The sequence below is a fragment of the Pristiophorus japonicus genome, chromosome 6 (genome assembly GCF_044704955.1).
Source record: "Pristiophorus japonicus isolate sPriJap1 chromosome 6, sPriJap1.hap1, whole genome shotgun sequence".
Lineage (NCBI taxonomy): Eukaryota > Metazoa > Chordata > Chondrichthyes > Pristiophoridae > Pristiophorus > Pristiophorus japonicus.
The window spans coordinates 190,862,758-190,889,422 of record NC_091982.1 but is presented as its reverse complement, the minus strand read 5'-3'; the positions used below and the strand labels follow the sequence as shown (position 1 = coordinate 190,889,422).

Here is a 26,665-nt window from a genome sequence, read left to right as displayed (position 1 = left end):
TGCCTGTGCGCAGCTGCTCCCTCCTGTTGTGGGAGTGCTTTGACTGCAAAGAGAAAAATAGGAAGGATTCAGAAAGGGTTTCTGTCCTGTTGTGGCACATATGCCTACCATAATATGCCTCGTATAATACGTGATACTGTGTGCATGTTCTAGTGGCTTCTGTTCAATCTGTTTGGATGTTGCATGTGCTTCATGAGAAATTGTTAGGAGGTTATTGGGATGTAAAAGGGGACTGTAGGTGATCTTTCTGAAAGGCACAGCAACAGGGGGGAGTGTATTGTGAGGAAGGATGTAAATGATTGAGTTTATGTGCCTGGATCATTAGAAGCCAATGGGTGCAGAAGTAAGCCTTCATCTTTCTTATGCATTGTGAAAGCCACCCACCTACGGTTGAGAGGGACCATATGCATGAAAAACTTCAGATAGTGTGTGTGTGAGATTCATGTTTGAAGTCATGGAGGCATACACAACTGCAAATGGTACTCATCCCAATGACTCTGGTAAGGTCATTGACCTTTTTACGACACTGTGTGGCAGTTCTGGGCACAGTGTCTGCAGCAGACACCTCCTGTGCAATGTCCTTCCACAGTCTCTTAAACACAGGTGGGAGTGGTCTGGCTCCCCCAGCAAGATAGAGTGAGGACCACCTACTCTCCACTGCATTGGACTAAGGCCTCACTCGCCTCATTGCTGAAACGCCTGGCACACTGCCTTTTCTCCTGCTCCTCTATCTCTGAAAAAGTGGCTGAAGTGGGGCGGTTTATATGCGCAGGAAGCTGCCATGCCCTGCATTAACGTTTGCGACCGGGAGAAAAAACTGCACATGCGCAAAATGGCCGCCTCCTTTAATGACGCAAGTTTTGGCTCGGGCACACAAGGTCCATTGTGCAATGCCTGACTTAACGCCAATGCTCCTGCAATTTAGTTTTTCACCAAAACTTCCAGTCAAAGGCGTAAACTATTTTTAGGTGCTAACTTTAACGCCCTGAAATCCAAAAAGCCCAAAATCCAGCCCATTGAGTCTTGATAATGTGTTTGGGTTTGACAAAAACTCCAGAATGCAGGACATGGATTCCAGATTTGAAGAGGGAAGATGCACAAACAGTTTAAATTGAATTACTTTCGCAAAGGGTGGTGAATGTGTTGAATGGATTGGCAGGGAGGCAGTGAAGGCAGACAGTGAAAATATTTAAAGGATAATGGATAGATATTTGAAGGAATGAATGATTCGAATATATTATTTTTTTGGATTGACCAGATCTACTGCAGTCTTTTTGCATCCTGTAATTTCCTCTGTTTTCCCATTGTCTGCAAAATCCTTGAGATGGCAATCAAATACTTTATCAATCTTTACAATAAACTAATAAAATACAATTGGGGCCCAGATAAGCCTAGCTTCTAGTTAACCTTTACTATGCTGGAGCTGACAGCCTAATTTAAATTGTGATATGAATTATTCTCCTTGTCATCGAAACCTCTCTGGACTGGACTGGCATACCACTTGCTCTGAACCTGCCGCTAGGCCAAAGGGCGCAAGATATACAAGTGCAACAATAGAAACATATTTCTGTTACCGTCAGAGGGAAACTACCCTTTTGCTGGTTGAAACAATGCCCAGTTGAAAACAGCATTTGTATTTTAGTGTTGCACATATACTAAAACAATTATTGGTTGCTTTAAGCCAAGACATACGGCTGGATTCCCTGTTTCATGGCAGTGTTCCAAGAAATGATTACAGGGTAGTCTTCTCTATAACCCAACTAATTTCTTCCAATACATTTTACATCCAGCAGATCATGCTGGAGGTTATTTTGTAACAAAGAAGGTTGTTAACCTGACATGGGGAACTGGCTAGGTACAATGGGAAAGTTGCCATTCCACTCCCATCAGACACAAGCACCCCACTCCACGGATGTCAACCCAATATTCAGAGGCCAGAGCTCTGGGGATCAATATTAATGCAGAGGTAGGATCTGAGTGTGGGAAGATCGATAGCGGGTGCGAAACACGGAAGATTCTGGGACTGTCTGATTTCAACATGGATGCCTCATTATAACTTTATTTCAAGGTTTCATGTCTCCAATGTTTGTGAGCATGTGTGATGCGCACTCGCATGGCTGAATTTCACTGTGACCATTTAAAAGGCCAATGCACAGATGAAATACGGAGGAGTTGAGGGAATTGCATGAGCCAAATAAAAGTTGAAATGGAATCAGGAAGGGCAAAGGCTGCAGCCTGCTTTAATGTGGTGTCGCTTGGTGTACTGCTGCAGTAAGGGTGAGAAAAGAAGTCTTATTTCCCAGTGATGGGAAAAAAAAACCTGCTGCTATAACAAAGAAGATGGCTGAAGAGGTGAGTAGCAGGAGCGTTGTGCTCGGGGCATGGATTCAGTGCAGGAAGCGTTTTGATAACTTAACCAGGTCAGGAAAGTTGAGCACAGTTGCAGATTCATCTAAATCCTGTAGTGCACCCCCCACCCCCACTCTATCTTGTCAAGCATATTCCATCATATCACTCCTCACACCCACTTAGGTTACAGCCGCATCCATTGTTCCATGTCAATGCACTTCCTCACCGCCCCCTTCCTCCACCCACCATTGTTACTCACCCCAACCCTTATGTAACGTGATACCACCTCAGTCAGCTCACTTGATTCTCAGACTTCGCTGCAGCATGGTGACACACTAAATATCTCCGACCCACATCTCATACAAGACTAAGTCATGTTGACTTGATTTCAGCACCAAATGAAATATGAACACCTTAATCATGTGAATTTCAGCATTTTTACATTCCCAAGACTAAATCACACCCATCTCTTCTCTCCTTCAGGACTATACCAAGAAGAGGAGCAGCTCATGCCCTTTGCTGACAATTATTCCTCAAAGGAGCTGATTCCTTCTGAGGGTGCACCATCACAGGACACGTGCTTACCAGGCACCAGCGCAGAAACGATCACTTCAGTGGGTCCTCTTGGACAGAGAAGTGGGATGTCACCTGGTGATTTGTATGCCACAAGTGAGCATGAGCAGAGAGTGGTGGCAGGGACATCTGTGGAGGGTTTGTGTCTGAGGGTGCAGTCCTTTCCAAGCTCTGCTCAGCTAGGCAGAGATACTGTATCCCGGTGGCCATGAATGAAAAGGAGAATGTTAAGGGGCCAACAGCAAATGTGCGAGGTACTGACAGTCCTGCCAGGCACACTCACCATGATGTTCCAGAGGATCGAACATTTGCAGAATGATGTCACAGGCCATTGTGAGGATGCCTTCCATGGAGAGAATGGCCTCCTCTGTGGAACTTGAATCGTGGCAGACAAAGCAGTTCTTGGGCCCTGATGATGGCTATGCAAACTATGCATGCCAACATTTCTGCTGCTTTAAACAGGATGACAGATACATTAGCCACAGCCTTACAAGGCGTCACTGAACTTCATCAAGCTGCTCTCCCCTAAAGAGGCAGGAGTGATGTGCACCTGGCCCAGGAGAGGGCTGATGGCGAAAGGGGATATGGAAATGGTAACTCCTCCAAAGCATTTCCACCTCTCACCCATTGCTTCCCCCCACAGTACCCAACATGCTGCCTCCTCTCCCACTGGCCCAGTCTACTCCTGCACATGTGCAGGTAGAGCAGTCTTTGGTCATAGTCCGTGTGTATCTCAAAAGAGATCAGAGCAGCCTGGCTCTTCCTCTGCTGAAACCACAGGGGTTGCACCATGTAGGAGTGCCAGGGAAAGAAAAATAAAAGTTTTGTAGTTCACTGAGGGGTATGCACATGGTGTTTATGAAAATGTCTTGTTAGTATCTTTAATTTCTTAATTCACATAAACTTTATTAATTTGCACCACTTTCCTGCATTCACCATTCTTACATGGCGAGTGCCATCTCAGGGTTTCAGTTGCTTGGTGATGAATGTGAAGACATGAATTGACTGAGACCAACTGGTGCATGTGCAATGGTTGGATGGTTGGTTACAAGACAGCTTTGTGTAAGTAGGGGTGTGGGGTTGTGGTGGGGAGATGGCTGGTTAAGTTATAGTTACTTTGGTCCAGTGTGAATGACGAACTGAACCTTTGAGCTATTAGGGCATCCCTGGCATTCTGAGCAGCAACGTGATCGTCTGGTCTGGCATTGGGGACCCCATCTTCCTCCCTCCTCCACTTTGTCCTCCTCCTCTTCATTGGAATCCTCATCAGATGATGAGGGCTGAATGGCTTATTCCTCCTGCACCTCTAGTCCTTGCAGTTGCGCTATGTTGTATAGAACACAGCACACTACGATTATCCTGGAGACCCTTGCTAGTCAGTTCTGAAGTATGCCTCCAGATCTGTCCAAGCACCTGAAATGCATCTTGAGCATGCCGATGGCTTGTTGGATGCCACATCTGGTTGTCATACGAATCACGTTGTCGTGCTCTTGGTGTTCATTGGTGGGGTACCTCAGAGGTGCATCAGCCAGGATTGAAGGGGGTATCCTTTGTCACCTAGCAGCGACCTCTTAAGGCTGGTTCCAGGTATGAACAGGTCGGGGATGTTGGACTGCCACTGTATGAAAGCATCATGGCAGCTCCCTGGTCTAAAGGCCTGCATGACTCTTTTCTTGTGGTTGCATACCAGCTGAAAATTGATGGAATGGATTCCCGCGTGTGTGCAATCGATGGCACCCTGCACCTGTGGGAAGCCAGAAAGAGAAGCAAATTCAAGTGCTCGCTCATTCTGGCTATTCTCATCTAGGGACGTTTACATAACTCCCAGCCGTATGCATTTATGTGCAGCCGATTGCAAGACCTTCAATATGTCTCCAGTAGTGCATGGAAGGAACCAGACGCAAAAAATTTGAGGGCAATTCTGACTTTCACAGTCACTGGTAATGCGTGAGCACCAGGTCCAAAAGATAGCTGGTCTTCTTCTAGGAGGCTGCAGATGTCTGCGACTATTCCACATGAAATTTTAGCCCTTGTCTGTACTTGCCAGGCTTTCTGAAACGCGGCTCGAAGCTATTGCCTTCCTATTCATAGACAGGAATACCATCACTGAGCCAAGGTTCATTCCATTACACTGTGGTAGTGAATTAGAAATAAATGAATATTGAAACTTAGCGCAAACATGTCTTTTTATTTGCTTTTCTCGCATCAAATAGCTGTTTCTGTTATGCCTATGATATAATAAGCATGCTGTTTTCTTAAGCCTAACATTTCACTATAAATCCTTTAATCTGCTGAATTATTTCGACATAAACCTGCAGTAATGATGTTGTAAATAAATATGATGATTTTCTGTGAACCTTTGGCTGTCAAATCATCTCACAAATCCAGAACAGAATTAAAAAGTGGTGTGTCAGCCCAAGGCAATAAGAATAAACAAACTATTAATAAAATATCACCTAGTATATTTTACAAAAGTAACTAGCAGCAGAGAGAGATATTTCAGGCTGCAGTCTCATCTCAGGATCCAGATAATGTTCCTAAATCTCTCAAACCCACCCCTCATGTTTCTGATATCCAACCCCTCAGTCAGATTACAGAATGTGTAGTTCACTCCTGACTATCCGTTTCTGTATCTCTTTTGGCTCTGCAACTATTGAGAGTTTACAAAAAATGATGTTTAATTTTCTAATTTTATCGTTAAGACAAGTAACGTATTTTATCTTTTGTTGAAGCTAGATAACTTAAATAAAGGCACCTTGTGCTATGGCTCTTTTTGCACATTTCCGAAGTGGGGGCGGGGTGGAAAGGAAAGAAATTCTGGCTCATCAAAGAACCTTTAGTGTAGGTTGTGCATTGGAGAAGCAAAGAGTGCTGCTATTAAGTGAGGAGCTGAGTGAACAGCACACCAAGTTTAATATGCTGCCGACAAGCTGCTCAAAGATTCTCAATTATGACTACCATATGTGGCAAAATAAATATCAGGCAGAGCAGTTACATTATACATTCTCTTTAATCCAGCTGTACCTCAGAAGTAATGTAAAACAGCTATGAAATCACTGATGATTGACAGTTTAAAGGTACTCATCTACTTAAATGTAACTTCACAGAACAACACTGTGCCTTAAACTGAAATGGGTTTCCACTAGTTTCACAAGCTTTAATCTGATTTATGAATAAATTTGTTTTTATTCATACTCACATAACTGGATCTTTCTTCAGCATTAAATGTTCTTTCCCTAAAGTCCTTTGTAATGACTAGAAACTGACCTTTATTTCCAACTAATTGCCCATTGGTACCAAATTACCACTCTTTGGGCCCAAATTTCCCCAACCCCGTTTTCCGGCACACTCTCCTGAGATGCGGCAACTTTGTGCACTCAAAACGGCGCCAAAAAACTTACTAACAATTCTGGCCGCTCTGCTGTGTGTCCCGGGTCCTGGCGCGCCGTTTCTCGTGAAGTGGGGGGCGGAGCTATAGCCCCGTGCCGAAAACAGTGCCGGCTGCTGCACGCATGCGCAGTGGAGTCTGCGCGCATGCGCAGTAGCTCCTTGCCTTCCCAGCGTGTCCTGCAGGCTGTGAGCGGGACCCGATGCTCACTGCCCTGATCCCTGGCCAAAGGGACGACCCGATGTTCGCCGCCCCGATCCCTGGCCGAGTGGCCTGCCGCACAGGACGGCCGCTGCCTTTCCGCGCTGAGGGCTACAAGAAACAGGTTGGTGCGAGGAAACTTTTGATCAGAGGGGAAAGGTGGGGGGGGGGGGGGGAAGAATTTTGATGGGGAAGAATTTTGATGGGGGGGGAAGAGTTTTGATTGGGTGGGGGGGGGGGGCGGTGGGGAGGAGGAGGAGAGTTTCTTTAAATGATTTAGAAAAAGACTCTGTCAATGGCACAATGCAACTGGCTGTTAAGAAGTGAGAATGACCAGAGAAAACTTCCCTTAGGTTTGGTCTCTCACTACCAGCAAATATCTGGTTATGGCTTTTGTTTTGGTAGTAATCATGATTTGGGTCAATTTTTTTAAAATCCCACCAATTCTTAGTGAACAACTGCATGGATGCCCGTGGATACCCTGTTGGGAACATTCCATTAGCACCCACGGGTGCCTTATTGGGAAGTGACAGCATGGGCACCCTCAGGTACCTTGCACAAGTGACTATCGTTCATAGCCCTGCTAGCAAAATATTTGATTCATAAATGGTTTTATGAAACCCTTTGTCTTCTGATATAAATGATATTAAAAAGTGTATATTTTATGAAGCTTTATATAGTGGAATGTGTAAATTATGCAAAAGTTACAGTACAAGATCTGTGTTAATTGTTGTGAAGGTGTTTAGTGCTTTGCAAGATCCTCTAACTTCCCTTTCCACTGCCCCACCCCACTCCCCGCCCCCTTTAAAAAAAAAATAAACGAAAAAAAATCCTAACTCACTTGTACTGCCGCAAATTAAATGTGCAGAATGGGGATTATTAAGATACTCCAGAAAAATCAAGTTGCTCCAAAAAAACCGGAGCAACTCCTGGACAAATTTGGGCCCTTTGAACCAGGAACTATTGCAACTTTATTGTTATTTATTATACATTTGATTCAATTTTATTCGATATCAGCTCTTCGATTATATTGAGCAACATTTTCCTCTGAGAGTTTTTTCAGCTTTCTGCTGAGGTACACTTGGAACCATTTGAAGACAAGTGTGGAGAAATGGATTTGCACCCCTTTCCCATTCACCTATGGTGGCCGTGCCTTCAGCCTTCTCGGCCAACACTTTGGAATTCCCTCCCTAAGCCCCTCCACCTCTTTAATCCTTTCAGGCTTTCCTTAAAAACTATCTTTAACCAAGCTTTTAGTCACCCCTCCTAATATCTCCTTCTTTGACGGCATCCATCTTTATCTCATTACATCTATGCGAAGGACCTTGGGATGTTTTACTACATTATAGGTGCTAAAGAAATGCAAATTGTTGTTGTTACCATAGAGAGAGGCAGAGGAGAGACTAGGTGCTTCCACATGTAGAGATTGAAAGGCTGACCTCATGTAAAGAACGAAAGGCTGAATCATACTATTTGTAAATGTAAATACTCTTTTGACAGTAGATGTGTGTAGAACATATAGTTACCTCCAAGCTATAAGAATGACATTTTCTGACATGATAGCAACTCCAATCAACATGCTCATTGAAATAATAATAGAAGCAATTTTTCCCACCAGCATGTCTTAGTGTTTTGACAAAGAGTCAAGACCTGAAATGTTAATCTTTTTCCTTTCTCCAAAGATGCTGACTGACCTGCTCAGTATTTACAACATGATCTATTTTTATTTCAGTTACCCAGCATCTGCAGAATTTTGCTTTTTGTGAATGAGCAGGTGTTGCATTTCCTGTGCTTGCATGGGTAGGTGCCAGGGAAATGAAGGAGGTAGTAGCATTGATGGAACAATGAACCAAGGTGTCACAGAGGGAACAGTCCCTTCAGAATGCTGAGAGGGGAAGAGAAGAGAAAATGGCCTGGAAATTTGGTTGCACCTCATCCATTTTCCAGGTGCTGAATAGGCACATAAGCATCCAATATGGCAGGCAGGAAGCACACCTTGATTATGAGCCAGGAGACTGCCGCCCACCATATTGGATAGGGCTTCTTTGTAGGCATCCACAGCGCCACCCAAACTATTTAAAGCAATGGATAACTTATGTAAGTAAGGCTGCTATGCTTGTTGGGCTACTCCAGGACCTGACTCGCCATGTGTTAAACTCGTCCAGCAACTTAAAAAAATGTGTTTATGAGATGTGGAGGTCGCTGGCAAGGCTAGCATTTATTGCCCATCCCTAATTGCCTTCAGAAGATGGTGTTGAGCTGCCTTCTTGAACTGCTGCAGTCCATGTGGTGAAGGTACTCCCACAGTGCTGTTAGGTAAGGAGTTCCAGGATTTTGACCCAGCGACGATGAAGGAGCGGTGATATACTTCCAAGTCAGGATGGTATGTGACTTGGAGAGGAATGTGGAAGTGGTGGTGTTCCCATGTGCCTGCTGCCCTTGTCATTCTACGTGGAAGAGGTCATGGGTTTGGGAGGTGTTGTCGAAGAAGCCTTGGCAACTTGCTGCAGTGCATCTTGTAGATGGTATACACTGCAGCCACGGTACGCCAGTGATGGAGGGAGTGACTGTTGAAGGTGGTGGATGGGGTGCCAATCAAGCGGGCTGCTTTGTCCTGGATGGTGTCGAACTTCTTGAACTCATGGCACTAACAAGCACAAACGAGCCCTCACCAGCGGTATTTAAAGGGATCATGCAATACATACAAGTTAGTTGACTTGTATGTCATTTCAGGCTGCCGGTTAACTTGTGGGTGTTATCTGACTCTGGAAAGTTCATTTTGACTACTGAAAATAAGCTTTTGCTGCTGTTACATTGTTGTTGGGTGCTTTATAAACAGTTCGTCTGCAGTCATGGGTGCCTTTGGGGTTGGAACAGCGAGGAAAACAGCAGAGAGCAGGAGCAATTGCGACAAGAGGGAGGAGGTGGTGAAGGACACTGTGTTGGAGGCAACATCCACAGCAGGTATTCAGGGAGCACTCCTCCTACATGAAGTTCTCAGAGGAGCAATGTCTCAAATGCCTTAGCTTCACGAAGAAGGCTGTCACCAAACTATGATACCTGCTGCAGCCACAACTCGAGAATCATACCATGGACAGCACTCCCTGTGGCTGTCAATGTCACGATAGCCCTTAACCTTTATGCCACGGGCTCATTTCAGGCTGCAACGGGGCGACATCGGTGATATATCACAGTTCCCAGTCCACCGCTGTATCAGGGAAGTCACCAAGGCTCTCCATAATCAGAAGGAATACCTATATCTAGTCTCCGTGGTCAAAGCGAAACAGTATGAGAGAGCATGTTCACCCATATGGCAGGCTTCCCCAGGGCACAGAGTGTCATAGTCTGTACCCACATTGATAATGGGGTGCAAACCCCTTTTTGTCCAGGGCGGCAGATGCGCCTCCCCTGCAATTGCCCCCTTCATTGTTAGGGCGATAATGGTTTTGTGCTGCGCCTCCCAATTAGCGCCTTGGGTCGGGGCACACATGGTGATGACGTAATCGCTGTGCGCGCCAACCACTTATCACCCCACGCCGACTCCTTTGCGCCCTGCTGGGGAAATTGCCCCATGGGACGAGAAGCTGTCTCAGGGCAATGCCAACGACAGCTTCATGAGGCACAAAGCTGCCGTACAGGGGCCGCTGGGGCACTCCTTAAAGAGGACGGCCTTTGCACGCGGCTACCATGTACTTTTGTCAGCCAACCTTTCAGTAGGCCCGACAGTAACCGTTGGTTCCTTGGGTGCTAGGCCGCTGGCCAGGCTGAAAAAGTCCCTGGTGGCCACCAAAGATAATGCAGAGTTCACAGCAGTCCTACCCTTTAAAAGAAGCGGAGGGGCATTGTGGCGTCCCACTATCGCCCTGAGAGTGCCTCAGAAATGAGACGGAATGCCTCAGACAGCGCTCTGCCTTGTTTCTGGGGCGCTTTGGCCCAATTCAGCGAGAGGGTCGGTACTTCCGACCTGGGCACAAAAAGGCCCGTGTTCGGAGGTTACCGCCCGCAACATTGGTAAGGGACAATTTCGCCCCCAGAGTGCTTACAGGAAGTAGGATGGGAAGAAGTAAAGTTAATTAAATTCTCTAGATCAAGGCAAGGGCAGAAAACAACAACACCAAGTTTTACTGCTAATTTTGCCTCCCTCTCTATCTTAATAAGCTCCATCACTTACTCTCCACTTCCTGGACTTCTCTCTTTCTGTCTCAGGGGATGGGCTTTCCACTGACATCTAATACAAGCCCACAGATTCCCATAACTACCTGGATTATACTTCTTGGCAGTCCATCCCATTTGTCATTTATACAAAAAAAATGCTTATTCTCTGACATATACTCTAAACTCAGGTTACAAGTATTCGCATTTTAAGCTGTGCATCTTCTAAAATACATCCTTTAAAATGTAGTTTCTGGATCCATTACATAAACTTAGTGTTGCATTGAGTCACATTTCCCTTCATCTCACCTCAGATTACTTAGTTTCTATGCATCATTACACTTCTCTGTGAGAGGAAAGCTGTGTGAGATTCACAACATTGGTCACTGCCACAGATGGTTTAGTACAAGGCCCCTGTTTGCACAGTTGACAAAAGGCCTTTTCATAAATATTAACTGTATGAAATTGCAGAATCCCACTAAGTCTGGAACTTGTGCCAACTATTCACTGTTATTGTATTTAAGTATTTTCTTTTTTCTAATTTATTATTCAGGTTTTGAGCTCATACTCCGGTACAGTACTGAAGAAGCATGCATTGTTAGAAATATTGGATGAGATGTTAAACCGAGGTCCCACCTGCCGAGTCTGGTGTTTTAGTTGGGTGTTAAAGATCAAGTTACACTATTTGAAGAAGAGCAGGGAGTTCTCCCGGGGTCCTAACCTACATTCCTTCCTCAACCAATAACATCAAAAATACCCACATTATTTTGTCATTCATAGAAGAAGGCCATTCAGCCCGTTGTGCCTGTGCCGGCTCTTTGAAAGAGCTGTCCAATTTAGTCCCAGAGCCCTGCAAATTTCTTCTCTTCTAGTACATGCCCAATTGCTTTCTGAAAGTTCCTATGGAATCTGATTCCACCACCCTTTCAGGTAGTGTATTCCAGATCTTGACAACCTTCTGTGTGAAAACATTTCTCCTCATTTCCCCTCTAGTTCTTTTGTCAATTATTTTTAAATCTGACATCTTTTTACCAACCCACTTGCCAGAGGAAACAGTTTCTCCCGCCTTGCTCTATCAAAACCCCTCATAATTTAGAATACCTCTATTAGGTCTTCCCTTAACCTTCTCTGCTCTAAGGAGAACAATTCCAGCTTCTCCAATCTCTTCACGTAACTGAAGTCCATCATCCTTGTAAACATCCTCTGTACCCTCTCTAAGGGTTTGACATCCTTCCGAAAGTGTGATGCCCAGAATTGTACACAATACACTAGCTGAGGCCTAGCCAGTGATTTTTAAAGGTTTAGCATGACTTCCTTGTTCTGTATTCAATGCCTCAGTTACAAAGCCAAGTATCACATACGCTTTCTTAATTTCCTTATGAATTTGCCCTGCAACCTTTAAAGATTTGTGAATATGCACCCCAGGTCCCTCTGCTCTTGCACCCCCTCAAAATAGTACCTATACTTGTCGTTGTTGTTTGTCGGTCATTTCTAACTGTCACAAAACACCTACAAGACAGCTGCCACACTTGCCTACAAAACAATAATCACGCTTTTAAAAGTAATTCTTCAGTACAACATTGAAGTGTCAGTCTAGATTATGTGTTCACCTCTCTGGAGTGGGGCAGAGTTGAGAGTACTACCACTGAGCCATGGCTGACATCTAAGCTATTCCTAAAACATCTAAGACACTAACACTCAGATTATCATATACTTTGCTTAGAGTTAATAATTAATATTATCATTCTTACAACAAAAATGTTTTAAGGAAAAGTAGAGCATTTTTCTTAAGATTACACATCCCGTGATCTGAAATTACTGTTGAGGTTATAATAATAAAGGTTATTCTCATACATAAAAGGTACATCACTTGACTATTATAAATCCATTTAATCTGTGCTGAAAATATTTAAGGGGGAAATCACAAACCAATGCACAAAAACAAAATAAAGATTTTCAGTTTGTCCACATTATGAGTTGCTCAGAACCACTATAAATCTTATTCACAAAGAAAATGGACCTTTGAGAAATAACCTTTGGCTAATAATACAGGAGTTCCTGCTCATGAATTCTCCTCTTTATTAGATAGGAAGTGGTATTGCTGTTAATCAGTGCCAAATTTGCATTTCCTAACTATAATATATTTGTATTGGTGCTTAACAGATTTCATTTTTGATCTATTTGCCTAAGGCGTTTTATTATTATACATGAATCCATCCTTAATGGACCACTGAGCACAAATTGCCAGCAGCTAGGACTCCATTAAAAATCACCCTGAGCCTCCAAGCAACTAACCACAAACTGCATTCAGTAAAACTGCACTTTCATAGCCACTGTTTATAGTGGAATATATACTGCAAGGTTTTTCTGAATATTGATTGTAAAATTGATTTTACATTTTTTTTTAATGGATGCTATGCCCAACAATGTTTCTCTGCCTCCTTCCTAGGCACAAACACAATGATTCCCGATTGTTTACAATTGAGCACAACAGCAGCAAGCTAATTACTTGTGATAGGGAATGTCATTTAGATTTTGTATGGTGTGTTACAGAAATGTAATTATATGCATTAGTATAATTATCCTATCAGTAAAATGACTCTCCAGTCTTAGCAGAAAAGGTATCATCAACTTAATATTAGAAACAAATTAGTGTGAGAGAAATTTTTCTGGGCCCATTTTTGTATTGAAAGGTTTCAAAACCTAGTTCAGCTTTCCTCTGATGCATCAACAGCCATCCAAGCAACAACCCCTTGCACAACAGTAACAACCAATGAGCACCCAGCCAACAAGCTTCACGACAACAAACTTGATAGCACTTTTATAGCTTGAATCACCAGAAGGCTCTTCTCCTACCTTGCTCTCCACAGTGCAGAGGTGATATGGCTGAATGCTCTTTCACTGGCAGTGAAGCAGAAAGAGCAGGGGACATAAAGGAGACCTGCATCAAATAAGCAGAGAATATAAATGAAGACAGTGGGCTGAATTTTCCCCAATTATCTGCGCCGTTTTTTTTAGCCTGCACCGTTTTTTTTGAGTAAATTTATATCTCCAAGTTTCCCCAAAGTTTCTGCACTAGTGCAATTCACTTAGGTCGGATTTTTTTAGGCTACGATTTTTTTTTACCTCATTGGGGGCGTAATCTGCCACCCACTCCAATTCTGGCCATTTAAGCAAGTTTGGCCAGCTCCGATTTACTCCAAATTTTCTTAGGATGGCATATGTGACCACTCTGGAAAAACCTTCTGGGCAGTTAACAAAATCGGTGCAGGTAAGAGAATCAGCACAGCAGATGTAGTTCCACGGCCTGGTCAGCAGCAGCAATGAGGGAGAGAGAGTGGGAGAGGAGAGAGGAGAGAGGAGAGGGAGGGGGGGGAAGGAGAGGAGAGAGGAGAGAGGGAAGAGGGGGGAGGCCTTTCAGCCAGGGCTAGCAGCAGCAACCGGCACCGGGAGGAGGGGGGCAGGGGGCGGGGAACGTAGGGAGGGATAGACTTTTAGCATAAACACTTTAATAGTTTAATGATGGAATGTTGCTGCAATGTGCAAGGTGCTTGTGCAGGTTGCTGTGAGCTGGCCAGAATGTGTTGTATGTTTCACTTTCCAGCCTCAGCCTGCAGTGTGTCCCTCGTTACCCTGGTAACCTGATGTTTTTGGTGCAGATCTTAGGCTCCACTCCTAAAGCTAAAGGACAGGCTAGGCGACGCCAAAATCAACAATTCAAATGGGGAAAGTTGGATGATTATTTTTGCATAGTTGGGCCTCCAAAAAATGAGCATAACTCTTCAAGTACGCCAAAAAATGGCATTGGGGAAAATTAAGTCCATAAGGTTGCAGGAGGTGGTGCAGGTCAGATGAACCATGCCTGTAGAGAGAATTGTAGAGCGGATGGGGATTTTGAAATGAATGTGTTGGAGACTAGGAGCCAGGGGAGGTCAGCAGGCTGCAGCCACATCTAGGCTTCACTGATACAGTAATTGTTAAATTACAACTGAAATAAGGCAGTCATTTGTCCTGAGAAGTGAAAACATAGAAGTACGCCTCATTCATTTGTCAGTAAATGATTTGAAGATCAATCCATTGTAAGTGTAAAATACATTCCACACACTATTATTCTCCATGATGACTTGCCACCACATTGATCTGCCTGCACTGCTCTCTCTGTGACCAGCACAATCAACCTATATGGCACTAGTACATTTTAGGCTACAGTACAGACATACATTTGTCAGATCACTGATGTACTTTAGAGGAGAGATGATGAATTTATCATCTTTGGTATCACAACAAGGCAGCACCAAGATAGGGCCATTACTGTTATGGGATATTAGCTTTCCAAGATCCAGGTGCAATCAATGGCACCCATAATGTTTTGCAAACTCCCACAGAAAACTCACTCAATAATCTCAACAGGAAGGGCTTCCACTCCCTCAATGTACAGATTGTGTGTGACAACATGCGGAGGAATCTGCACATCAACATCCGAAAAGCTGGAAATTGTCATGATGCAGTCATTCTTCACAATTCAGCATTGCTTGACATCTTCTGAGTCCACATTAACAGCTGTTAACTAGGTTATTGCTCGACAGATAATCCTTAAATTTACGCCTGGCAATCAATTTCATTATTTTACATGGAATGGAACAAAGACTAACTGTGCATGTTTTGTCACCTGTTATGAAAATAGGCACCACATTAGCCAGTATCCAATGACACTCTCATAGTGATATCAGTGTTTCACTAATCTGGATCCCACTGGAATACTCCAGGGATCTATCCTTGGCCCCCTCCTATTTCTCATCTACATGTTACTTTTCAGCGACATCATTTGAAAACATGATGTCAGATTCCACACATACGCTGATGAAACCCAGCTCTACCTCACCACCACCTCTATCAACCCCTCCACTGCCTCTGATTTGTCGTGGTGCTTGTCCGACATCCAGTATTGGATGAGCAGAAATTTCCTCCAATGAAATGATGGGAAGACTAAAACCCATTGGCTTCGGTTCCCACCACAAACTCTGTTGTTCTTGGAGCAACAATCCTGACATTGACCTCCTTCTTGCCACTGCCTCCTGAGCACATGTCTGGAGGGCCTCCTGCCCCCCTATGGATACAGGATGTCTCTCCTTCTCTCCAGTGCATAGTTAGAAGACCTTGGAGCATGCTCTCTCGCATGTTCAGCCATTTCTCAAAGTATCACAGCCCAGATTCACTTTTGAAAAAACTCCCACCACTTCTCGCAGCCTGGCTGCACGCAGAAATCTTTTAAAACAGCAGGCAGCACCAATTTAACCTCCTGCCTGCAACCCATTGAACAGGCACAGGTTAATCGTGTACCGTGATCCGGACGCCCATATTTGGGGTTAGCTAATTTAATCCCCTACATCTACCAACTCTAACTCTAAACAACAGTTTGGTTGATTGAAGTCTTCCATTAAATTTACTTTCCTATTCTCACATACCCTCCTTATACCTTCAAAGAGCTAATTGTTCTCCTTATATTCACCTGGTGGTCTATAACATACCACGGTGTTAGCTTTCAAGTGTGTAACACCAGATGTGCTCAGTTAAAAAGTATTGGGCTGCAAGGGCGGGAACTCTGAACTAGCATGGACACACATGCTATGATTTATAAAAAATAAGCTGGTAGGTTGTACAGAAATAAAAGAAACAATTTATTTTTTAGGCCATTAATGGCAGATTCATGCAGATATAGCATATTTGTCTTGGCACAAAGGGATATAGTAGCGTGATTTGTTGAAGACTGAAATATCATGTGAATAATCGCATTACATCTGCCAGTATAGCTATATTAATGACTTGGCAATCTGATCATAGCTGATGGATTCACAAAGCTGGTGAGCTAAAAGTCAATTTACAAACAAATCAAAATTCTGTTATTTCATTCATATTTATGGCATGCTTTGTGTTCATAAAGGCACAGGCTGGTGAGTAAACCCATTTTTGGTACAGCAGAGCTGGTTTTATAAATGTGTGTAAGTGGGCAAGGCTCTTGGTCAGTAATGTGCCCTTGTTCAATGGCCCTCTGAGATTAAGCCTGATGGTGAGTACAACTCCCTCTACTCTGTACCAGCTGTGAGGAAGGGGGAATTATCTTACAGACAACACAGATTGTTTGGCAACACACAAATACATGAATTGTGCACATTCATCAGCAAGCAGTGAAAACAATTGGGTCAGAAAATAAACAGCTGTTCTGGTGGATTGAATCATTGGGGCAATTTACCTTAAAATGAAAGAATCATGACTACCACCTGGGAAGTGGGCATTCACCTACATGATGTTGTGCGAGAGGTGGGCACCGGAGGGACTGGAGTGCATCATCACGCCCGGCAGCCAAATTTTAATTTGATTTTACGTTTTTAAGTTTAATTTGTTTTAATTGCCGGTGCTTTTAGTGTCCCCCTTCCCTTTTATAGGGGGCACTGGGGAAAATTGTGATTTTAGTGCCCAAAAAAAACCAAAAAAGAAAAACACAAAAAAAAAAGGGGGGAAAAAAAAGGGCCTTGTAAATGTCTGGAGTGTCACCCAGGTCGGGTGGCACCGTTTAATGTTTTTATGTTTTGCAGGTGAACTCCAAAAAGAGTTACATGATGTTGTGCAGGTGCTCAAAGACAAGCTACAGGTTGATGGAGTGATATCTAAACTTTGGGGAATCCTGCCACTGAGAATGCCAATTGTCCACAACACCAGAAGAAACAATTGCAGTATATTTGGATGGTCTCAGTGTTCTTAGACTGGACAAATCAAATTGGTAAAGATAGTCTGGAGGATGAGTTCATGGAATGCATTCGGGACAGTTTCCTAGAACAATACGTCATGGAACCAACCAGGGAACAGGCTATTTAAGATCTTGAATTGTGTAATCAGACAGGGTTAATTAGCAATCTCATAGTAAAGGATCCTCTGGGGCAGAGTGATCATAATATGATAGAATTTCACATTAGATTTGAGAGTGACTTGCTCAAGTCCAAAACTAGTGTCTTAAACTTAAATAAAGCCAATTACATAGGTATGAAGGATGAGTTGGCTAAGGTAGATTGGAAAAATAGATTAAAAGGTATGTCAATACTTAAGCAGTGGCTAGCATTTAAATAAATATTTCATAATTCTCAACAAAAATACATTCCATTGAGAAACAAAAACTCCACAGGAAAAGTGATCTATCCATGGCTAACTAAAGAAGTTAAGGAAAGCATTAGATTGAAAGCAGAAGCTTATAATGTTATGAAGAATAGTATTAAGCCTAAGGATTGGGAGAGTTTCAGAAACCAGCAAAGGATGACCAAAAAATTGATCAAAAGGGAACAAATAAGACTATGAGAGAAAATTAGCAAGAAATATATAAACAGATTGTAAGAGCTTCTGGAAGTATGTAAAAATGAAGAGAGTAGCAAAAGTAAACATTGGTCCCTTAGAGACTGAGGCTGGAGAAATTATTATGAGGAATAAGGAAATGGCAGAAATGTTAAACAAATATTTTGCATCTGTCTTCACAATAGAAGACACAAGAAGCGTATCTAAAATGGTGGGGAACCAAGGGTCTAATGAGGGTGAGGAACTTAATGTAGTTAATATCAGTAGATAAAACGTTCTAGAGAAACTAATGGGACTAAAAGCCGACAAATCCCCTGGACTTGACGGTCTACATCCTAGGGTTCTAAAAGAGGTGACTACAGAGATCATGGATGCATTGGTTTTGATCTTTCAAAATTCCCTAGATTCTGGAACGGTTCCAGCAGAATGGAAGATAGCAAATGTAACACCGCTATTCAAGAAAGGAGGGGGAGAGAAAACAGGGAACTGCAGGCCAGTTAGTCTGACACCAGTAATCGGGAAAATACTGGAATCCATTGTGAAGAAAGTAGTATCAGGGCACTTAGGTATATGATTAGGCAGAGTCAACATGGTTTTATGAAAAGGAAATCGTATTTGATAAATTTATTAGAGCTTTTTAAGGATATAGCTACTAGGGCAGATAAAGGGGAACCAGTGGATGTAGTATATTTGGATTTCCAAAAGACTTTCGATAAGATGCCACATAAAAGGTTATTACACAAGATAAGGGCTCATGGGATTGGAGATAATGTATAAACATGAATAGAGGATTGGTTATCGGACAGGAAACAGAGTGTAGGGATAAATGGGTCTTTTTCAGGTTGGCAGAATGTAACTAGTGGGGTGCCACAAGGATCACTGGACAACACAAAGCAACTGAAAAGGGATATAGATAGACTAAATGAGTCGGCAGAAAGGTGGCAGATGGAGTATAATGCAGGGAAATGTGAGGTTATTCACCTTGGTAGGAAGAATAGAAAACATATTTTTTAAATGGTGAGAAACTTTTAAATGTTGGTGTTGAGAGAGATTTGGGTGTCCTTGTGCAAGACACACAAAAGGCAAGCATGCAGGTACAGCAAACAATAAGGAAGGCAAATGGAATGTTGTCCTTTATTAAAAGGAAAAGGAGGTGGGGTAGCATTGCTAGTTAAAGAGGAGATTAATGCAATAGTTAGGAAGGACATTAGCTTGGATGATGTGGAAGAAAAATGGGTAGAGCTGCAGAACACCAAAGGGCAAAAAACGTTAGTGGGAATTGTGTACAGACCTCCAAACAGTAGTAGTGATGTTGGGGAGGGCATCAAACAGGAAATTAGGGGTGCATGCAATAACGGTGCAGCAGTTATCATGGGTGACTTTAATATATATATAGATTGGGCTAACCAAACTGGAAGCAATACGGTGGAGGAGGATTTCCTGGAGTGCATAAGGGATGGTTTTCTAGACCAATATGTCGAGGAACCAACTAGGGGGGAGACCATCTTAGACTGGGTGTTGTGTAATGAGAGAGGATTAATTAGCAATCTCGTTGTGCGAGGCCCCTTGGGGAAGAGTGACCATAATATAGTGGAATTCTACATTAGAATGGAGAATGAAACAGTTAATTCAGAGACCATGGTCCAGAACTTAAAGAAGGGTAACTTTGAAGGTATAAGGCGTGAATTGGCTAGGATAGATTGGCGAATGATACTTAAGAGGTTGACAGTGGATGGGCAATGGCAGACATTTAGAGACTGCATCGATGAACTACAACAATTGTACATCCCTGTCTGGCGTAAAAATAAAAAAGGGAAGGTGGCTCATCTGTGGCTATCAAGGGAAATCAGGGATAGTATTAAAGCCAAGGAAGTGGCACGCAAATTGGCCAGAAATAGCAGCGAACCCGGGGATTGGGAGAAATTTAGAACTCAGCAGAGGAGGACAAAGGGTTTGATTAGGGCAGAGAAAATAGAGTATGAGAGGAAGCTTGCAGGAAACATTAAAAAGGACTGCAAAAGCTTCTATAGATATGTAAAGAGAAAAAGGTTAGTAAAGACAAACGTAGGTCCCCTGTGGTCAGAATCAGGGGAAGTCATAAAGGGGAACAAAGAAATGGCAGACCAATTGAACAAGTACTTTGGTTTGGTATTCACTAAGGAGGACACAAACAACCTTCCGGATATAAAAGGGGTCAGAGGGTCTAGTAAGAAGGAGGAACTGAGGGAAATCCTTATTAGTCAGGAAATTGTGTTGGGGAAGTTGATGGGATTGAAGGCCGATAAAACCCCAGGGCCTGATGGTCTGCATCCCAGAGTAATTAAGGAGGTGGCCTTGGAAATAGCGGATGCATTGACAGTCATTTTCCAACATTTCATAGACTCTGGATCAGTTCCTATGGCGTGGAGGGTAGCCAATGTAACCCCACTTTTTAAAAAAGGAGGGAGAGAGAAAACATGGAATTATAGACCGGTCAGCCTGACATCGGTAGTGGGTAAAATGATGGAATCAATTATTAAGGATGTCATAGCAGCGCATTTGGAAAGAGGTGACAGGATACAAATCCATGCTAACTTGGACCTGAAAGGGAAATCATGCTTGACAAATCTTCTGGAATTTTTTGAGGATGTTTCCAGTAGAGTGGACAAGGGAGAACCAGTTGATGTGGTGTATTTGGACTTTCAGAAGGCTTTCGACAAGGTCCCACACAAGAGATTAATGTGCAAAGTTAAAGCACATGGGATTGGGGGTAGTGTGCTGACATGGATTGAGAACTGGTTGTCAGACAGGAAGCAAAGAGTAGGAGTAAATGGGTACTTTTCGGAATGGCAGGCAGTGACTAGTGGGGTACCGCAAGGTTCTGTGCTGGGGTCCCAGCTGTTTACATTGTACATTAATGATTTAGACGAGGGGATTAAATGTAGTATCGCCAAATTTGCGGATGATACTAAGTTGGGTGGCAGTGTGAGCTGCGAGGAGGATGCTATGAGGCTGCAGAGTGACTTGGATAGGTTAGGTGAGTGGGCAAATGCATGGCAGATGAAGTATAATGTGGATAAAAGTGAGGTTATCCACTTTGGTGTTAAAAACTGAGAGTCAGACTATTATCTGAATGGTGACAGATTAGGAAAAGGGGAGGTGCAATGAGACCTGGGTGTCATGGTACATCAGTCATTGAAGGTTGGCATGCAGGTACAGCAGGCGGTTAAGAAAGCAAATGGCATGTTGGCCTTCATAGCGAGGGGATTTGAGTACAGGGGCAGGGAGGTGTTACTACAGTTGTACAGGGCCTTGGTGAGGCCACACCTGGAGTATTGTGTACAGTTTTGGTCTCCTAACATGAGGAAGGACATTCTTGCTATTGAGGGAGTGCAGCGAAGGTTCACCAGACTGATTCCCGGGATGGCGGGACTGACATATCAAGAAAGACTGGATCAACTGGGCTTGTATTCACTGGAGTTCAGAAGAATGAGAGGGGATCTCATATAAACGTTTAAAATTCTGATGGGTTTAGACAGGTTAGATGCAGGAAGAATGTTCCCAATGTTGGGAAAGTCCAGAACCAGGGGTCACAGTCTGAGGATAAGGGGTAAGCCATTTGGGACCGAGATGAGGAGAAACTTCTTCACCCAGAGAGTGATGAGCCTGTGGAATTCTCGACCACAGAAAGTTGTTGAGACCAATTCACTAAATATATTCAAAAAGGAGTTAGATGTAATTCTTACTACTAGGGTGATCAAGAGGTATGGCGAGAAAGCAGGAATGGGGTACTGAAGTTGCATGTTCAGCCATGAACTCATTGAATGGTGGTGCAGGCTTGAAGGGCTGAATGGCCTATTCCTGCACCTATTTTCTATGTTTCTATGTTTCTATTGAAAGATGGCTGGATAATAAGAGTAAGGAAGTCTTGCTACAATTGTTTTGGCCTTGGTGAGACCACACCTGGAGTACTGTGCGCAGTTTTGATTGCCTTATTTAAGGAAGGATATCCTTGCCTTGGAGGCGGTACAACGGAGGTTCGCTAGATTGATTTCTGGGATGAAAGGGTTGTCTTAAGATGAGAGATTATGTAGAATGGGCCTATACGCTCTGGAGTTTAGAAGAATGAGAGGTGATCTCATTGAAACATACAAGATTCTGAAGAGGATTGACAGGGTAGATGCTGAGAGGTTGTTTCCCCTGGCTGGAGTGTCTCGAACTAGGGGGCACAATCTCAGGATAAAGGGAAGGCCATTTAAGACAGAGATGAGGAGGAATATCTTCGCTCAGAGGGTTGTAAATGTTTGGAATTCTCTGCCCCAGAGGGGTGTTAATACTTGTGGCTGGAAATTCATGAATACCACTACCACCAGTTTGCTGCCAAAAAAACCCACTTTGACTCCGCTATGATTTTGAGGCAGAAGATTTGGGAAAATAATGGGAAAAAATCCACCCGGCGGGAAAAATTGGTATTGCATGAAGATTCACGGCGTAAACCGCAAATTTTCTGTAACTTTTTTCCGAGGCCGTTACTGCTGCAAGTTGGGCCTAGCGAGGAGGGAAAACACAACAAATATTTTTCCAAAAAACAAAAAATAAAAAATCGCAATACATTCACAAGACCCTTTTCCAGTGAATCACTGCAAAAGAATTTTAAAAAAATCTTTAATTACCTTTTTTGCAAGTTTTCATACCTATCGCTGCTTCCAAGGGCTGCACCGACAGGCTTTTTCTCGGTGTTATTTTTTACCCTATCTATGGCTCACCGCTGGGACCAAACCCGGGCGAAAGCGCTTGTGCCATTCTTACACGCCAGCGGGCCGCTCCCCAGCAGTATTTAAAAAACGCCGATGAAAGACTTCAGGGAATTTTCCGCTGCACCGTTTTCCGCCCAGAATGGCAAAATACCTGCTGAAAAACGCGGTGGAAGATTGATGAACATCAGAACATAAGAAATAGGAACAGAAGTAGGCCATACGGCCCCTTGAGCCTGCTCCACCATTCAATAAGATCATGGCTGATCTGATCATGGACTCAGCTCCACTTCCCCGCCCACTCCCCATAACCCCCTATTGTTTAAGAAACTGTCTATTACTGTCTTAAATTTATTCTATGTCGCAGCTTCAACAGCTCTCTGAGGCAATTAATTCCACAGATTTACAACCCTCAGAGAAGAAATTCCTCCTCATCTCTGTTTTAAATGGGTGGCCCCTTATTCTAAGATCATGCCCTCTAGTTCTAGTCTCCCCCATCAATGGAAACATCCTCTCTGCATCCAACATGTCAAGCTCCCTCATAATCTTATATGTTTCGATAAGATCACCTGAATTCCAATGAGTAGAGGCCCAACCCTACTCAACCTTTCCTCATAAGTCAAACCCCTCATCCTCGGAATCAATCTAGTAAACCTTCTCTGAACTGCCTCCAAAGCAAATGCCTCCTTTCATAAATATGGAAACCAAAACTGCACACAGTATTCCAGGTGTGGCCTCACCAATACCTTGTATATCTGTAGCAAGACTCCCCCTGCTTTTATACTCCATCCCCTTTGCAATAAAGGCCAAGATACCATTGGTCTTCCTGATCACTTGCTGTACCTGCATATTATACATTTGTGTTTTATGCACAAGTACCCCCAGATCCCACTGTACTGTGGCACTTTGCAATTTTTCTCCATTTAAATAATAACTTGCTCTTTGATTTTTTTCTGCCAAAGTGCTTGACCTCACACTTTCCAACATTATACTCCATCTGCCAAATTTTTGCCCACTCACTTAGCCTGTCTATGTTCTTTTGCAGATTTTTTGTGTCTTCCTCACAAATTGCTTTCCCTCCCATCTTTGTATCGTCAGCAAACTTGGCTACTTTACACTCAGTCCCTTCTTCCAAATTGTTAATGTAGATTGTAAATAGTTGGGGTTCCAGCACTGATCCCTCCTGTACTCCACTAGTTAATGGTTGCTCACCAGAGAATGAACCATTTATCCCGACTCTCTGTTTCTCTGTTAGTTAGCCAATCCTTCATCCATGCTAATATATTACCTCCAACCCCTTGAACTTTTATCTTGTGCAGTAACCTTTTATGTGGCACCTTGTCAAATGCCTTCTGGAAGTCCAAATACACCACATCCACTGGTTCCCCTTTATCCACCCTGTTCATTACATCCTTGAAGAACTCCAGCAAATTTGTCAAACATGACTTCCCCTTCATAAATCCATGCTGACTCTACCTGACCAACTTTTGCTTTTTCAAATATCCTGCCATTGCTTCTTTAATAATGGACTCCAACATTTTCCCAACCACAGATGTTAGGCTAACTGATCTATAGTTTCCTGCTTTTTGTCTGCCTCCTTTTTGAAATAGGGGCGTTACATTTGCAGTTTTCCAATCTGCTGGGACCTCCCCCGAATCCAGGGAATTTTGGTAAATTACAACCAATGCATCCACAATCCCTGCTGCTACTTCTCTTAATACCCTAGGATGCAAGCCATCAGGTCCAGGGGATTTATCTGCCTTTAGTCCCATTATCTTACTGAGTACCACCTCCTTAGTGATTGCGATTGTGTTAAGTTCCCCCCCTCCCTATAGCCCCTTGACTATCCACTGTTGGAATATTATTAGTGTCCTCTACCATAAAGACTGATAGAAAATATTTGTTCAGAGTTTCTGCCATCTCCATGTTCCGCATTACTAGCCTGAGTCTCTGAATATATTCAAGGCTGAGATAGATAGATTTTTGGAGTCTAGGGGAATCAAGGGATATTGAGATCAGGCGGGAAAGTGGAGTTGAGGTCGATGATCAGCCATGATCCTATTGAATGGCAGAGCATGCTCGACGGGCCATAGGGCCTACTCCTGCTCCTATTTCTTATGCTCTTATTTCCTCAATACTTGTCATATCACTGCCAATTTTTTTCTTCAAGGTATTTCTCAACTCTCTCTTGAATTTGACAATATAATCAGCCTCACTGCTTTCCTTGGCAGTTCACTCCATACATTCAGTACCTTTTGCATAAAGCACTTAAATCTAAACTGTCTTTTCACCACCCTTCTTCCAATTTTGAGGCAATCCATCTTACTATAGAATCTGAGGCCAAAAATTCATAGCCCTTCCAGATCACTCCCACCAGAACTATGGCAGGAGTGCACCAGAGGGACATAAATTAGGTCTGGACTTGGATATGGTGGGTCTCATCTTTATTATGGGGATTCCTTATGCTTTGGAAAGGGAAGAGCCACTTTTCACCCCTTACAAGGTCATAGTGTAATAACCAGAACTATACAAGTGTCCTAGCTGGTGCTGGACTAGGCTCTACCTAGGTGGAAAGTATTGCCATAGTGCAGCAAAAAGTAAATTGGGCTGGGAGGGTTGCACCCCTGCAGTGAAGCCCATCTGATTTTCCTTCCATTACTTTAAATACATATGCAATACTTCCTGTCCGACTTTTCTCCCCATGCTGTGTTCAGATGCTGTCTTATGTCCAAGCATGAAAGAAAAAAAATCTGCCTGATGCTGCTCCTAAAACATTCCGGTTATATCATTTCTCTGGGGTGTCCACAGCTCATCTGCTGATGGAGGAGTGGGAAAACCTTTGCGGAAATTCAGGCCCTGAACGTTTTTATGTCAAAGTCTGATTTTTCACTTATATACTTAAACCTTCCTCAAAAATATAATTATTGCAATTCACAAAACATTTTTTTAAATTAAAAACAAAACAAATATGAAATGCCCTCTGGTGTGGTATCGATATAGTGCAAGAACTGCTGATTACACCCAGCAAGAAATATCTCCCGTACTGAGGAGGCCTCTTGATCACTCCGATGGAAAGTACATGAGTAAAAGAATCCCCGTAATTCCACAACAGTTGTAATGCTTTTAAGGTGTGTATATGCGTACACACACAAACAGACATACTTATATATAATCTGCCTATACACAAAACTTCACTGTCAGTGCCTTTCAGGCAGAGGAATAAGCCAAATATCATTAACTTGTTACTTCTGATTTTTACTGTTTTCGTGCTTTTACTTTTCTGTCGAGCTTTCCATCCGAAAACATAAATTTTAAATAAGATGACTCCCTTCCCCCACAATTCCTGAGTAATGCTCATGGAGTGTACCATGAGCAACTGTATTTGGGGTGGAAGATGGGCGGTTCTCTCAGTAATCTACTTGTAGTGTTACTCCTTAAGATTTGAAAACAGAGAAATGCCACTGAATCCTAGCCATCTTGTGATTTAATGCAAATGCTAAACAATTCATAATCTGGAATAATTTGCTCTCACTGTTTATTATTTTATAATGCAAATGTGCTTTGATCAGTCAGCAAGCTACTTCTATTAAACAAATGCACTTTAGCTTTTGGTTCAGTCCTTGAACAAAGTTGCAGTCTTGAAAGCTATTTGGCAAATGTTCAGAGCCTTCAGACTGAGAGACGACAGCCAACAGTGCAAAAAGTAAGCTGATGGGGAAATTCTGAGCTCACAGCACAGAAGGACTAAACCCACAGAATGGGAAAGGCATTTCTTTGAAAATCTGAAGGTAGAAATTACTGATGTCATTTGGAACACTTATTTTTGTTTAAACTGATAAAATATGAATTGGTGGTAAGTACACAAAGACAAACAGAATGGTCAATAATAAAATTAAAAGATTTTTATTCATCTAAAATTAATGATCTG

The 26,665-nt window shown here is 43.0% G+C and overlaps 1 long non-coding RNA gene across 1 annotated transcript; it reads right to left on the bottom strand.

Moving 5' to 3' along the window:
* LOC139265335 (uncharacterized) lies at nucleotides 1–26,031 on the bottom strand. The gene is made up of 3 exons (XR_011593534.1): nucleotides 25,984–26,031; nucleotides 13,520–13,604; nucleotides 1–43 (listed from the first exon to the last, which is right to left on the bottom strand). It is a non-coding gene; the product is annotated as an uncharacterized lncRNA (long non-coding RNA).
* Nucleotides 26,032–26,665: the final 634 nt, after the last annotated feature.